This window comes from Hippocampus comes, unplaced genomic scaffold (genome assembly GCF_001891065.2).
Source record: "Hippocampus comes isolate QL1 unplaced genomic scaffold, H_comes_QL1_v1.1 scaffold299, whole genome shotgun sequence".
NCBI classification, from domain to species: Eukaryota; Metazoa; Chordata; class Actinopteri; order Syngnathiformes; family Syngnathidae; genus Hippocampus; species Hippocampus comes.
Genome location: NW_017805694.1, coordinates 95,684 through 103,975, shown reverse-complemented (window position 1 = coordinate 103,975; position 8,292 = coordinate 95,684). Strand labels below are relative to the sequence as shown.

The 8,292-nt window shown below is 57.0% G+C and overlaps 1 protein-coding gene across 1 annotated transcript in view; it reads left to right on the top strand.

Moving 5' to 3' along the window:
• The window catches only part of idh2 (isocitrate dehydrogenase (NADP(+)) 2), a 23,052-nt gene extending 20,420 nt beyond the window's left edge, over positions 1-2,632 (top strand). The window contains exon 13 of the mRNA XM_019881817.1: positions 2,620-2,632. The gene's annotated coding sequence lies outside the window, so the exon portion shown is untranslated. The remainder of the gene's footprint in view (positions 1-2,619) is intronic.
• Positions 2,633-8,292: the final 5,660 nt, after the last annotated feature.

Genomic DNA, 8,292 nt, shown 5'->3' with positions numbered 1-8,292 from the left:
GGGGTTGCATGACTCACCTGGAACGCCCACCGACAAGTTCTTTCAATAAGTGGCCAATGTCACAGCAGCACAGCAGCCGACCCTTCGCGTTTTAGGAGCCTCCTGCTCACCGATGGCGCCACGACACACACACACACACACACACACACACACACACACTGGGAAGTTTGGAAAAAAAGCGGCATCGGCAAGAATATTCTGTTTGGGGGATGCGTCCGAATGAAGTAGCAAGCAGCCGCCGTTTTGGTTCCATCTCGGGGGGCGGCCACGTCGCCCCTCGCCGTTGACTGAACGGCGGGCGTCTCGGCTCACCGCTTTCCTGCACGTCGCGGCCAACGGCGAGTGACAAAATGGCCGCCCCCGCCCCGACAGGGATGAAAATAGCCCCTTCGTTCGCATCCCCCAAATGCCGTCTGGGTTTTGACCGGTCGGGCCACACGTGTGACACCTCTTTCTGCTCACAAATAGTTTGGGACTTGTCAATCAAACGCTTTGCATTCACGCCACGCGGCCTTCGACGCACGCGTCCACGCGCAACGATACGCATCTGCGTTATTTTCACCGCAGAGACGGAGAATGGCGCGAAACCGCCGCGGTGAAGCCAACGTATTGAGGTTGGGCTCGCCGTGGCCGAAGGACCGCCCGGACTCCAAGAAGGGCCGAGATTCCTCGCGGAGGCAACGAGACTCCCCCCAACCGTTGGCCCGTTCAAAGCAGCCAACCCGATGGCCTTGACTTGACCCAAAATGCGGGTTCGAAACGCCTGTTTGAAAACCCCAATAAGCGCGCATTTGGGGGCCTTTGCAACTCGCAAGGGCGGTCGACCGCTTAGCACGCAGGCGTCGCCGCGCAGAGTCCGGGGTTGGATTCCGGGAAGGTACGGCACTTTGCCGCCACATTCCACAAACCTGCACGGCAGGCGCACGGAACGGTCCAAAGCGTCCCTCGGCGCGACTGGTTGTTAGCGTCGGCGTGCCTCGCGGGGTTTGGGCTGTCCCGCGCCTACCTAGCGCCCCAAGACGCCCGCGAGCCTCCCGAGGAGATGACGGACGGACGGATGAATTCACAAGCCCTTCTCTTTGTTCGATGTTGACTTTGACAGCCAAGCCCCTCCCGCGCCGTTCGCGCCGCGGCCGAACGACGGACCAAGCCGACGTCGGCGCGCGCTGGCCGACGTGTTGGCGATGAGGATGCAAACGCACGTTTTGCGAGAAGTCGACGACGTCTGTGGCGAGCGCCCCACCCGGCGGCCCGGAGCCAGCTCAAGGTGAGGCCCCCCCCCCTTGCCCTCTCCGACGCTTTTAACACTCAAGGTGCTCCCCGAGCGCGGACCAATTCACAATGGAAGGGTGTCGGAGGCGACGCCGACGTTCCTCCTTTTGGCCCGGTTCCTGCAGCCGGCGCTAACAAATGGGGGGGGGGGGGCAATGACTTTTTCTTTGCGGCAAGTTTCCTTCTTGTTGAAATCAAGCCCTTTGTCTATCTCTCCTTTTGTACCTTCCCCTTGTTTCCATGGTTACCTCTCTGCGGGCCGCGTACACTATCTATCTCTTCCTCCGTTTGCCTCTCTGTCTCGCTCACTCGCTTCTTATCTTTCTCATTTTGCTTTCATCTCTGCCTCCTTTTCCTCCCGCTTTATCCGGCAGCCTCCTCACTCACTGCGCCTTTTATCTCTCTTCACTTTCATCCGTCTTTCACCTTTCTCTCCCCTTCAAGCCTGCCATTCCATCATGCTGCCTTTTCCGCTCCTTACTTCCATAGACTGTGTGTGGGGGGTGGGGGGGGGCGTCGCTTTTATCGCTTTCCCCGTCAATTCCACGTTTTTTAATCATTTCCAATTCGTCCAGCCCACTTTCAATGGCGCGGAGTCACGCGTTAAATGGCCTCGGCCGGGCGAGACGGACGCGGGAGCCCCGAGCGCGGGCCGCTGCGGTCCCGTGCCGTCGGAAAGGCGGGGCCTCCCCGCATCGGAAGATGAACGGGCCGATGAAGCCCTTCCTCCGTTTCGCCGAGTGTCCAGGCGCGACCGCAAGAAAAGCCGCCTCGGCCTTCTTTTCCCTCCGCTTGAATTCAAGCCCGGCAAGAGCGTTCGGAGGCGAAGACGTTTCTTGCGCTGCCGTGGCGCGACTCGGCCGGCCGGGACATCATTGGATTGGATTGGATCGCCCCAAAACGTCAACTCCACTCACGCTGGATCCCCAAAAGTGCCGGACGTGGGGCGAGGAGAATTCCCGCAACAAGAAACAGGACGTGAATCCCGAAGACGGCAGAAAGCGCAAATGGCAAGATGGGGAAGCGAAGGAGGGAATTTCTCCAAGACGGCCCCGTCACGCATTTTGCTTTGTTTCTACCGGTGAGAAGAAAAGTTTCCCATCAATGCGGCGATGGCGTTTCGCCGCGTGCGTTTCCAGACGCCGCGCCGAGGCACCCTGGCGTTTGCAGGTTTGGTGGGGTTCTCGTGGGGACTTTTTGGTTTGTTTGTTTTCAGGAAACGTGGGGGTGCCCGGCTCATTTTCAGCTGAAGCAAAGCTCGGCGCCGCCTTCTCGACGGCCCGAGCTCCGAGGCTTGGAGAAAAGCTGACGCTCATCGGCCAAAGGCGCTCGGCTCGATTCTCGGAGCGGCCGGCGCTCGAGTCGCCGACTTGTCGGCCGGATCGGTCCGTTTTTGCAGGGGGGGGGGTGCGTCTTCAAGTCCGACGACAAACTCCTTCCGAGGGCCGCCGACCGCGGGCGGCGCGGGAGCAGGTTGGATTCGGCGGCTCGCTCTTGTCTCGCTCTCCCTCCCTCCCCGTCAAGCGTCACCTTCTCCCTTCCCCAGAAACGAGTGCCACCGCTATTCAGAAAAAGACAATCAAGGAACGCTGAATAGAGAGGGAGGGGTGCTGGGGGGGGGGGATCTCTTGGTGAGAAAGAAAAAGAAAAACAATGAGAGAAAACCAAATGAAAAGAAGGAAAGAGGCAGGAGTGAAAGAGAAAGAGAGTCACAAGGGACGGGGGCGGGGTAGGGGCATCCAAATCGGAGGAGAGTGGCGTCGCGTTTCTTGGCAATGGGCGAAAATGAGACATTTTCAGGACCGAAGACGACACGGCGTGCCGCTAAAGCAAAGCGGCTCGGGCCCGAGCCGCTTCTTCAAATGCCAATTCCTCAACGACGCGATTCCCACAGCAATGGCGGATCGGTCGAGGAAGAGAAAGACCACGACGACTCGTCCCCCGTGCTCCGTTTTGCTGTGGGCACACGGGCAACGAAGTGCAGTCGCTATTTATCGAGAAGTCGATTGAGACGAGTTCCCTCAGACCGTTCGGCGCTCATATCCACGCCAACAAGCCAAAAAGGCCGAAACCCAAATAGCGGAAGGGTTTGGGGACCCCTCGGGGTACGCTAGCCATTGCGCGTCCTCGGGTCATGGCGCTCGCTCTTCTTTGGTGTCCAATTAGTCGCTCGATTTTAGGCTCCCCTTGGTGTGTGTTGGGTGCAATTCCACTGTCGGCCACGAGATGGCGGCAGACTCGTATAGTTGAAGAAGGTCTCAAGTTGGCGCAGCGGGGCGGGGAGGATTCCAGCAGAGCTTAGTTAGGGTGGAAAATGATTCAATGTCATTCGGGCTAAGCCAGTCACAAAAAAATAGTCAAGGCATTTAAGATTATTATTATTGTTGTTATTTTCGGGGGGGGGGGGGGCATTGCCATGGTACGGACATTCCCAGGCCGCGTGATTCCGTCATACTCTGTCTAAAGTGAAGCTAGCCATTCATTTTCCGATCCGACCTCAACGGTCGCAGGCGTCTTGGAGCCTCTCCCAGCTGTTTTCGGGCATGGGGCGAGGTACACCTTCAACCGGTCGCCGGCCAGTCGCAGGGCACGCAGGGACAAACAGCCGTTCACAGTCCCCGTCTTTTGTCTCGTCATTGAGTGCTGCAGCTGTTTGTATTTGATGACGTCTTACCCGTTCGGTTCTTTTTTCCGTCACCGCGGTTTTAAACTTTGATGCGTCTCGCTGCGCTAGTTTAGAAACCAGCTTTGGGACGACGGCTGCAAGCTAGCATTTGTGCTACATTGAACACTGCTTCTTCTTGTGTTGCTCCTTTAATATGTGCACCGTCCCAATGAACTAAATCAATCAATAAACAATCACAGCGAGGGCCAATTTCGAGTGTTCCCTTGACCTGCCCTGCATGTTTTTGGAATGCGGGAGGAATCGGGAGTGCCCGCGGAACGCAGGCACGGGGAGAAAGAACACGCAAACGCCACACGGGGAGGCCGGGCCACCGAATCAAAGCCCCGTCGAAACCGCCCATGTCCTTTTCCAGTCTGTCGGCGCCCCCTGTTGGCGGAACGTCGACGTTGCACTCCATGAGATTTTCCCCGGGTGAGGAGGGGGGCACGTCTCGTCGGGTGTCGCCGCGGACATTTCGTTTGGAAACAGGACGCCCATCCTGATGCATCCCATTCGTTTTTCGACCACAGGCAGCGCCTTGCAACGGGGGTCTCGTTCGGCCACCGTTTGACGCCCCGAACCCTTCATTCGTGAAAAATAAAAATAGCCATCAAAAAATACAAGGAGATCCAATTCCATGTCCTAAGTAGAGGCTTTTGAAACGGTAGGACGTACTATCACGACGGTCACACGCTGATGACGACTCAATTTCCCGCAGCACCGATTGGACGAGCAATGTCATGTGATCATCTGCAGCCAGCGATGGCCAAGTGGGCGTGTCATAAGTCAGTGACACGTGTCGGCTGTGTCTTCACCAGAGGCGATTGCTCGAAGACCGCAAGGGAAGCTCAGCTTCCCTTAAAATGTCCAAAAGTAAGTGATCAAATTAGATGTGTGGACGTACAATTGTGTGGACGTGTCATTGACTAAATCTGCGCTACAACGCGCTCAACTTTTGTTCCGAATCAGCTTCTTCTTACTGGTTACGACGAGACTCTCTTCTTCTTCATTCCCGCAGCTTCCTTCACTGCGCTTTCAAGTGTGTGGACGCTGAGCGTCTGGAGGGTTCGGTTCGGTTGTCCCAATGCATTGAAACGAGACGAGTCATTGGATAAATGCTGCTTTTGTCCCGCCCATTGGACGCTCGGCGTCTCCGGCAGTCTATGGACAGCGGGCGTGCAGAAGCTCAGCTTTTCTTCATGATGACTGGCTGATCTTGTCTGAGGCGCGAATTTCTTTTTGATTGACAGCGAAATGAGCCAATCGCCGATCTTACGGTGAAGGCACGGAGAGTCGAATTCACGTAGAAACGAACGACACATTTTATGATGTAGGCCGAAATGGAGCTTCGACTCCTTGACAGATCAGCATCCGCCACCGGTCTTAAGCTCCACGGCAGAGGCTCCGTCGAACCCCTGAGACCGATTCACCGAACCCCGGTGAAGGTGAAGTTGGTGATGATTGCAGCCAGCAGAGCGGATCCGTTTTGTTTTTGAAGTTTGAGGGCGTGCAGTGAGACGTGTTTTTTTTTCCCCCTCATGTGTAAACCACTGGCGAGATGAAATTCCACCGTGCCTCTCTTCTGCGTTTGTTTGCACATTGAATTGGTTTTCCAAAAACCAAGGTTGATCTTCGATCTCGAGCGGAGGCTAAAAGCTTCTTTCTTCCGCCAGGAGTCGTCCCATCAAGTCCGACGGCGAAAAGCGTGCTTCCACCTTTCGGCCAGTAGGCGGGGCTACCGGCCCAAGAAACGTGCCCCCTTTTTTTTTTTTTTTTTCCTTTTTGGGGAGGGGCGGACGGCGGCAAGCCTGAGGGACGCGATCTCCTCGAACCCAAATCGCTTCACTGACGATGTCACACCGAGTCCGTTTTGATGCCCTTCTTTCACCATTTCCCGCTTCAAGTGTTTGGCTCCGCACGCGCCGTTGAGGACACGGAACAAAGTTTTTGGGCGAATTTCTGACGGCGCGAGACACCAAACACTGCAAGTTTAGATCAGCCTTATGGGTTCAAATCAGTGGTCATCCACTTTTCCTCCTTTTTTTTTTTTTTTTTTTTTTTTTTTTTATGCCAACCGGAAGTACGCCGGTGCCTTTTGTTTGCAAGCTTGATGAAAAAAAAGAAAAGAATCTGAAGTGGTCACTCAGCTCCACAATGCGACTTTATTGCTGCCGCTGTTACTTCACGTTGTGTCACATTGTGTCTCATGGTGTCACGGCCTTTCGCAGGTGCGGGCTTGTCTAAAGTGGGACGCCACCGCCGCCTTTTGTTCCGAGGAGGAGGAAGAGGCTGCGCTCGCCATGGCGTGCGCTCAGCTGCCAGAAGCTACGATGAGATGGTTCCGCAATTTCTGGACGCCACGTCGTTGACGAGCCACACAAAAGGTGCGGCGACACACGTAGACGGACAGTCTAACCATACACGCAAGCCTAGATTTTGGCCATCCTCGGACAAAAAAAAAAGACTAATATGCAACGTAACTGTTGTGGGATGACGTGCCTGTCAAAAATGAATGTTTGAGATGAGCGCTCACTGGAAAAAAAAAAGGGGTCTTTTCGAGTCAGGCACCACACTGTACGCTAGCAAGCCGATGGTTGCGACCACGACGCCGTTTGGGTCGCTGTTGGATTGTATGAGCAATTTCTTCCTCATTCGCGGTCGTCTGCCGGGTCTCGGCAAACACAGGCGGCACTTGATGGGTTGAGGCGCTTTCTGGTGACCTGCCAAATGAGGAGACCCCATGCGCTTTTCATCTCGCACTTGTTGGCTGCACGAGCTTCAAGAAGGGCTCTTTGAGAGGCGGGCGCGCGCAGAATGCCGTCGGCCGCGTGCGCCCGCTAATGGGTGCCGGCAGGGCGGTCGCCAGGCTTTGAACTTTCGAAAGGGGTGGATTGGCTCTGCCCAAAAAGCCACCGGGTGCACTTGGTTTTTGGTTTTCCTGCTGCTCATTCCAAGACACAAAGCGGAGCCCATCCGGAATCCCCGTGTTTGCTTTTCTTTTTCTCCCTGGAAGTCGTTCTTATCCATCCACTCATCCATTTTCCGATCCGCTTTATCCTCACAAGTGTCGCGGGGGGGCACCGGAGCCTATCCCGCCCGTCCTTGGGCAGTAGGCGGGGGACACCCTGAACCGGTCGCCAACCCATCGCAGGGTTGGCAACACTCACACCGCGGGAAGATTTGGAGTGTTCCATCAGCCTGCCGTGCATGTTTTTGGAATGTGGGAGGAAAGCGGAGTACCCGGAGAAAAGCCACGCGGGCCCGGGGAGAACGTGCAAACTCCACACGGGGTGGCCGGAGCTGGAATTGAGCCCGGTACCTCTGCACCGTGAGGTCGGCGTGCTCATCACCGGGCCGCCCCTGTAGAAAGTCCGAAGGGGTCAAATGGGCCTCAAACGCTCAGGAGACCTTGGGCCGGTCTGCCCAAAGTCGGCCCTCGAGGGCCGCCGTCCACGCGACGCCCCCCCCGATTCAAACGACGGGGCTCGTTTTCGGGCCGCTTCACGGCCGGCCGATCATTTGAACTTAGCCGGCTGGTAGGAGGGGCGGGCCGCCGGCCCCCGAGGGCCGCGGCCGGACATGCCTCGCCCGAGGAAGGTATGCCTTTGCTTTCGGTGCAAGGACATCAATGGTGCAGACGCGCATTCCAACGTGTCGCCGCCGCCCCAAGATTGCCTGCGAGCAGTTGTCGCGTGATGTCCATTTGAGCCAGCGGCAACTGTGGTGGGGCGGGGCCCGCGCTTTCTGATTTGAGTCCATTTTTTTTTTCCCCCTCCAAAATTGGCCAGCCCCCGCGGGGGCCGATAAATGAGAACTAGATTTCCCAGCCACGAGCAGTCGAGCATCTTCTTCTGGCTTTTCTGCTGTCGGTTTTCCTTCAGTGTTGTTGCGTGCAAACTGCACCAATGGCCTCAATCGGCGTTTCGGAGACGAGACATATTTCATCTTTCGGTTGCTCCACGCGGGCGCCATCTCCCCGATGACCTTTCAAAGACCGGCACTTGCGTGTGACCGCACCAGCCTGTGCAAATGCGCCGCTAGCACAGTCGGGTGCTCCCCGTACGCCCCCCCCCCCCCCAAGACACGTGTTTGTGAGGTGGACTCTTTTTCCGTGTTGATAAATGACACGCAAGTCCACGCACGTCTCCGCGGGTGATGGCGCAAATGGCCCCGGAGAGCCGCTCACCGCTGGCGTCGGCGGCCGTCGCGCTTCAGGCCGGGCGGGTTGACGATCAGCGCGTGCTTTGCGAGCACCCGGAAGCAAGCGCCGGTCACGCCGCGATCTTCCCGGCACGCGCAATCGGCGGTGACCGCTGATCCGACGCGGGCGCCGCTGCGCTCGCGACGGCCGAGGG